Genomic DNA, 7,528 nt, shown 5'->3' on the forward strand with positions numbered 1-7,528 from the left:
GGGATCAAGGGGTCAAAGGTCAAGGTCACAATGACCTTGTAAGTAAAAACGGTTTCTGATCAATAACTAAAGAACGCTTCGGCCTAGAAACTTCAAACTTGGCATGGTGATTGGTCATGACCAGCAGATGACCCCTATTGATTTTGGGGTCAAAGGTCAAGGTCACATTGACCTTTTAAGTAAAAACGGTTTCTGCTCAATAACTCAAGAACGCTTAGGCCTAGGAACTTCAAACTTGGTATGGTGATTTGTCATGACCAGCAGATTACTCCTATTGATTTTGGGATCAAGGGGTCAAAGGTCAAGGTCACAATGACCTTGTAAGTAAAAACGGTTTCTGATCAATAACTAAAGAACGCTTCGGCCTAGAAACTTCAAACTTGGCATGGTGATTGGTCATGACCAGCAGATGACCCCTATTGATTTTGGGGTCAAAGGTCAAGGTCACATTGACCTTGTATGTTAAAACGGTTTCCGATCAATAATAAGAGAACCCTTAGGCCTAAGAACTTCAAACTTGGCATGGTGATTGGTCATGACCAGCAGATGACCCCTATTGATTTTGGGGTCAAGGGGTCAAAGGTCAAGGTCACATTGACCTTGTAGGTAAAAACGGTTTCTGATCAATTTACTAAAAACGCCTAGGCCTAGGAACTTCAAACTTTGTATGATGATTGGTCGTGACCAGCAGATGACCCCTATTGAGTTTTGGGTCAAGGGGTCAAAGGTCAAGGTCATGACCAGTAGATACTTTATAACCCTTATTAATTGTTTGATCACTGGGTCAGACGTCGTGCATAATAACCTTATCACATGACTAATTGGCTGCTGATAGGGGGCATACATGTTTTACAAACATATCTTGTTCAAGTATACTGTTATTCCCATATCCCCAGCATTCATAACCATATAATAAAATTGGTTTTACAAGTTTCTCAAACAAATCTATTTGCATATCTAAAGGTAATTGATGATTTTTTGATTTTTTAATTAAACAGTACATGGCTTTAATTGCTTGGTTAGCTATATAGGTCTTTGTTTTTAAGAAACTACCACTTCAACTAAATAATACTCCTAGATAGTTGAATTCCTCGACAACTTCTAGATTTTTCATTACCATATGTAAAACTATACTGCGTTCGCCTACCTTTTGAAAATATAAGAACTTTTGTTTTAGATGTATTAACTGTTAATTTCCATTTGTCACAATAACTTTTATATAGGTTAATAGCAATTTGTAAATCGTTTGCTGACAGATAAAATAACAGTGTCGTCAGCATATAGAATAATAAACAATTTTACAAGGCCAAGTACTTCATCATTAAATGTTACACCATCTATACTATTACTATTTGAAAAATAATCATGCAAATCATTCAAATGAAAAGAAAAGAGCAACGGCGATAGGTTTTCGCCTTGTCTAACACAAATGTTACATGGAAAGAAATCAGACTTTTCACCATCTGCACATACGCAAATTTTCGCATTATTGTTAATACTTTTGACAACATTTAAAAATTTACCACTTATATTAATTCTTATTCAGCTTTGAAATCTTGTTGAAATCTGTGGTTTAAAATGCACTTATAAAACAAAGCTCTACTTGAATTGTTTAGTCTACCAGACCAGTTTTGTAAAAACTGATCCTTTAATCTTTGTTTCACATTATACAAAAACAGTTCAGAGTCTCCAACAGTCTGAAATAACCATACTTCATAACAACCAAGAGTACATAATAAATCTTTCAATAATGAACACCAATTTATTCTGTTTGGATTTTCAATATTATCTTGTTTCAACAATAAATACACCTTCTTAATATACTTGTTTTCATCAGTATCCAAAATTTATAATGTTATAATCTCAAATTTTGCAAAGTATTCTTCTTAATTCACCATAAATAAATGTCGCCGATGCGCCAGACCTCCCTCTTTAGTCTAGGGCACTGGACCGTCTCAACGGTAGAGTTTCGTATATCTGGGGTCAGGGGATGACGGATCAAAACAACTTCCGGCTGTAGCAAAATATATTCCTTTTATTATACACATGTAATTAATTTAAATGATTTAAGTTAAGGTTATATAAACCAAACGTACACAGTACAATCTTATTTTCTTTCAAAAATATATTGTTTAATTGACCCTATAGGTCAAACTTATAAACGTCATAGAAAATCATTTAAATAACAAAGGAATAGTAAAAAGATAGTGTTATTGTAAATCACGTTGAGTAGTCAATTTGCAATGTTACGGCATACTGCTGAAATTTAGAGTATTAGTATATTGGGGATATAGGGATGATATAGGTCAATCTGTACACCTGTGACATAAAGTCGTTTTGTGTGTTTTCTTTACTTCTAATAGTCTTTTGCAAAATTGCATATGTAAGCGTTCTACAGCCTTGCCTTGATTAAAACCCCATACTTCACTTCCATGATTTAAAAAAGGTAATATCATTTTATCGAAAAGATCATATTTATGCCTGAAAGATATATCTGTGAATTTATACAAATATTTATCCATTTTGAAAATACCCTTAAGTGCTTGCCCAGCAATTGTATTTTGGGCTTCAGAAAAGGAACCACCTATTGTGAAAACAATACCAAGATAAACAAATTTACTGACAATTTCAACTATATTACTATTATAATAAAAAGTGATATTTGCGGCTAAACCTCCGCCTTTTCTTAACACCATTACTTTGGTTTTGGAATTATTAACTATCATTTTCGATTTCTTACAATAATCTAGTAATAGATCTAAACCATTTTGTAATTCTAAACTATTATTTGCAAATATAACAATATCATCAGTATACAGTATCAAAAACTTTTAAACATATTAACATCAATACCTTTTAGACCCTTTTCAATAACAACCAAATGTGATTAACCTTTGCCATCAGCGTAGTGCCAGGCCAGCCTGCATACCAGGCTCAAGTTTTGATTTGGCAATGAAAACCCCAAAAATTTAAAAATACTGTTCCAAAGTCCTACCATGGCAAGTCCATAACACCATAATTATAATAATATAAATTCGGAAGATAAAAGTCTTGCCTTTGCTTCTCCGAGTCATCAATTTTTTATGGCAGGTGTCAATGCCAGTAGTGACTTTATCTCTTATGAATAGACTAACAGGCTAAATAAAACCGAGTCTGCAATTGTTATTTGCATTGTTTTCAAAACTCTCGAGGGACTTCCCCCTGTGTGTCAAGTGTTGTGTGGCAGTCGTAAATAGTTTTCAAATACTTCATCATACTGATTCCATTTCTTTCAGTTTTGATGATTGAATTCCACTCAATTAAGGCGGTGCTAGGGAGTGCATTACATTATGATTATCTTTCATGCACATCTCTAAATAAAAACGAGTCTGCAATTATATCAACTATTTGCTTTATTTTCGTTTGACCTTAAGGACCTCTTTTTAAGATTCTTTTTATAGATTAACTGGATTAAGATCTTTATAGACAATATTTGTTTGTTTTGCATGTAAGATTGAAATATATTACGAGTGGCGTAGCCACAAGTGAAAATAGAATAGCTGTTGTTCATGAATGAAATATATTTCAATCTTATATGTAAAACAAATAGATCTATTTCATGCTTTTAAGTGATTTTAACTATTTTTACTGGATGCCACGTAGTGTCGCACATATATCCTCTGTGACGTCATCACATCATGATGTCACATCATCAATTTTGAAATATTGTTCTGTTAAATTTCTCTAATTGTGTTACATTTTAAACATGATGTATGATGACTTTTGTTCCTATAGAAGCAAAATTTTCGTATGAAGACATTTATTTCTGCATGTTATTCCATTTAGTTATGATAGTTATTAGTCCGGCTAAAGAGAAAATTATATCTTATAAATTTCACTAGTGGTTTATTAGCATATAATCATCGGAACACCGGAAAGCATGAAATAAAGAACTGTTATTACCTTAGCAAGTTTAAATGTTCATTATAAAAATATAATTATTATGAAGGTATTACAGAACATGTCTCGTTCTGTTTTGATTGTTTTTGTTGCATAGATGTGATAGCGTGATAGTGATTATTTTCATTGGATTTACCTATCCTCTTCGCCCCGAGCGGAGCATAAGGTCAATATATAGTCATTGGATTTATTAGCTGTTAAATGTAAGAACATTTCAAGATCTTATAAAATTGCAATATTGAGAATGTTATCATGGATGTTCCTTTTTTGTTGAATGACTTCTTCCACAACAAGTTGTTAAATGGCAATTACTCAGACTCACCAGGTCATAAAATAACAGCTTGTTCAGTTTTGTCAGCTAGGGGCTCTGTCCATAGACTCTCTAGAAAACTGTTTTGCATCTTATAAACAAACATTGTTTATTTAGACTTCCTTGCTTTGATTTTCACAAAAATTCAATGTCTGTTTATTTGGACTTGTTTGTTTTGCTGTTCATAAACTACATCTGTTTTATTTTGTATATTAAGGTATTAGGACCCTAATGGGCACTATCAGGAACTCATAGGTCAGATGTATACCTTAAAGTACACCTGTATGCAAAATTTAAACAAAGTTTACCGTACGGAAATCAAGTTATGGCCACTTTTCTGAATTCAAGCTAGGATGTTATGAGGGCCCTTTTTTAGAAATGAGGAACCTTTAAATAATCTGCAATAACATTCTAATGAAAAATGTTTTCCCATGAATTTTTGGCAAGAAACAAATAGTACCATTCAGATAACAATCCACATAAGCAAAATTATGGTTTCTACTTAAAATTTATGAAATCTGTATAAAAATGTTACCCTACCCCACCCATTTTTACCACATGTCTGACCATTTTTCTACTTAGGGAGGCTAATTAAAAAAATTCTTAAAATTTACCCAAATGAGTGCCTGTTTTAAAAGTTTCCCTAAATTTTTAAAAAAGTATATTGGTTGATCTTGTAAAATATGAAATACTTTTACCGTCTAGTTTTGATTATATTACACTTTGAAAATATCAGGTACCATATTTATTACTAGATTTAGCATAATTTAGCCAATAAATGCCTATATAAATTAAAAATTCAAAATTAAACACTTTTTTCTTTCCATATGGGACATGAGAGATACATAAATAATGTTAAAAGAAAAAAAGAAAGAAAAAGAAAGTTGACCCTTCTGGGGATTGAACCCATTGCCCTCATTTTCAATGTACTTAACAGTAATTCTAGCATTCGGAACTGCCTCGGCTATTATCAATAATATTAACCTCGGAAACAATACGGATTGAAAGTAGTTCTACCACGTGGTTTACAAATGTAAACAGAAACAGAGATAATGTAAAACAAATGTAAATATTTGACATCTGATGTCTGTTCCGGTACTCTAATGCTTGAAAATATGTCTGACAACAATTTGTACTTTAAATATGCCCACTGATGTTCAATTTAAAACAAATCCGACTAAATGTCAAAAGGTTGGTTTTTTGTACTTTCGGTTTCTGCAGTCATGTTAATAAATGTAGAAATAATGTTTTGTTTGCTTTTGTACCTATGAATTCACTTATTTTAGGTGGACTTTAACTACATATATATTGGAAATAAACTTGTCAACAACTCCCAGCATTAAATTACTATTTGTTTACATGTTTAGTTTCTTAGCGTAGGTTAGACCGGAATACCGCATCCGTTCTGTGTATTCATACTATTGTGTTCGAGGTCCTTATCCGAAGACTGACGGAAAGGGCCGAGTAGTTGCGATTGTAATTCTAGCCTATTAGAATACTCTTCAAAGCGGAGGTAATGCATTAGGGTGCTAATACCTTAATAAATGGAATATACACTTTTGATGCATGTTGTATATCTTTTATAAAACGTGATCCACTCAGTTTTTGTCACATTATTTGTCTTTCTTGATCAGATATTTCAATTTTTAAGTATTTAGAATTGAATATCACGTAAACTTGTCCTAGGGTCGTGAAAGATGTTGCCCTTCTCGATAAAGTAACTGAAACAAACGGAGACTGCGATAATCTGCCTGTTTAAGTTTTTGACTTCGTTGCTCTTTACGAATATCATATTCTCAGAATATGCGACAAATTCGTAAATCATTGTAATTCCGTTGAAAATGACGTTCATTTTTTTTAATTAATGACTGACATGAATAATAGTAAAATACATTGTAAATAAACATTTTTCTAACTTTATTTTCGACTTTGTTCGTTTGTTCGGATTTTTTCGTCGTTGTTGTTTTATCATTAGTACGAGGGTTGTTCAAAAAGTAATAGGACTAAGCGTCTTGCACTTTTATATTTAATTCAATTAATTATATTTTATATGTACAACGATCGAAAAATCTTTTCTTCAATTTAAGCATACAATTATTGAATTCTTGTGCTTAACGAGTTTTCCCTGTGTTATTGAATAACCATGGTAACACGCACCCGGCGCAGCACATAAAAAGTTACTGAAGCTTAGTTGAACTTTTATTTTATTCATAATTTATTATATTTTTTCCCCTATTTATTCCACCAACACAATTAATTGTATTTATTATATAATAAGTGACATCATGCCCAAATTTGACGTCATTCAGACATGAGATAGCTGAATTATCAAGTTTTGAACTGCAGTGGTCATAACTTTAAATTTAGAAATTTGACGTTCGTGAAAAAACTTAAAATGCCTGCGATCGTTAAACTTTGCCAACAAATTGGCGATACTCCTTCAGATACATATGAAAACATAAAATTAACATAGAACTAATCGGCTATCAGGATACTCGTTCTCAGTTTGCGCAAGCAATTCAAAAACTGCACAGACGAGATCACAAACCGGAAATGATGATAATGATAGCTGGAAATTGACGGGACGTAAGTGACGTCAAATGAAAAAGCGCTACAAAATGATCTACGGTCGACGAATTCTCCGGCATGTTTGATTTCTGCACTGCCTGTTCAGTTCTGCCCAAACAATTTGTTATAAACAAAATTCTATTTCATTTAATAGATTTATGTGTTATCAATACATTAATGTAATAATTATTAATGGTAATTATTAATATTTTTCCCCGATTTTCTTTTTAAAATGATACGCTGTTCCTAGTAGGAAAATATACTTTTCAGTTAATTACTATTTTTATTTTACTAACCTAATCATATTGTTTTAAGAACGTACGATGATATGTGTAAAATAATTGTATTAAGCGCTTTTTCATTAACATCATATGTTCATGCCTGTTTAATCTGTATTGATTCAAGAATACGAGAAAAAGCGGAGAGTGGCTGGCTATTCGGAGTTTTTTTTCGAAGAGTGGAACGAGAATTTGGTCGTTTTCTTTCTCGCTTCATCTCCTCACATGAGGTCTGGTCAAAGTTACATGATTTAGATACCTAGAACACTAGGGAGAATTCTTTCAGAAGGGATGACGCTTGATATTTTCTTTTTATTTGACGACGTCATAAACGTCATTTATTGTGTTGTTAGCGTGCGCCGGGTCGCGAACCCCTTGTCATTTAAAATTTTCACAGACTCGTTATTTTTATACATATTTTATTGATTTTTTC

The sequence above is a fragment of the Ruditapes philippinarum genome, unplaced genomic scaffold (assembly GCF_026571515.1).
Source record: "Ruditapes philippinarum isolate M1 unplaced genomic scaffold, ASM2657151v2 ctg1244_1_1_1_1, whole genome shotgun sequence".
NCBI classification, from domain to species: Eukaryota; Metazoa; Mollusca; class Bivalvia; order Venerida; family Veneridae; genus Ruditapes; species Ruditapes philippinarum.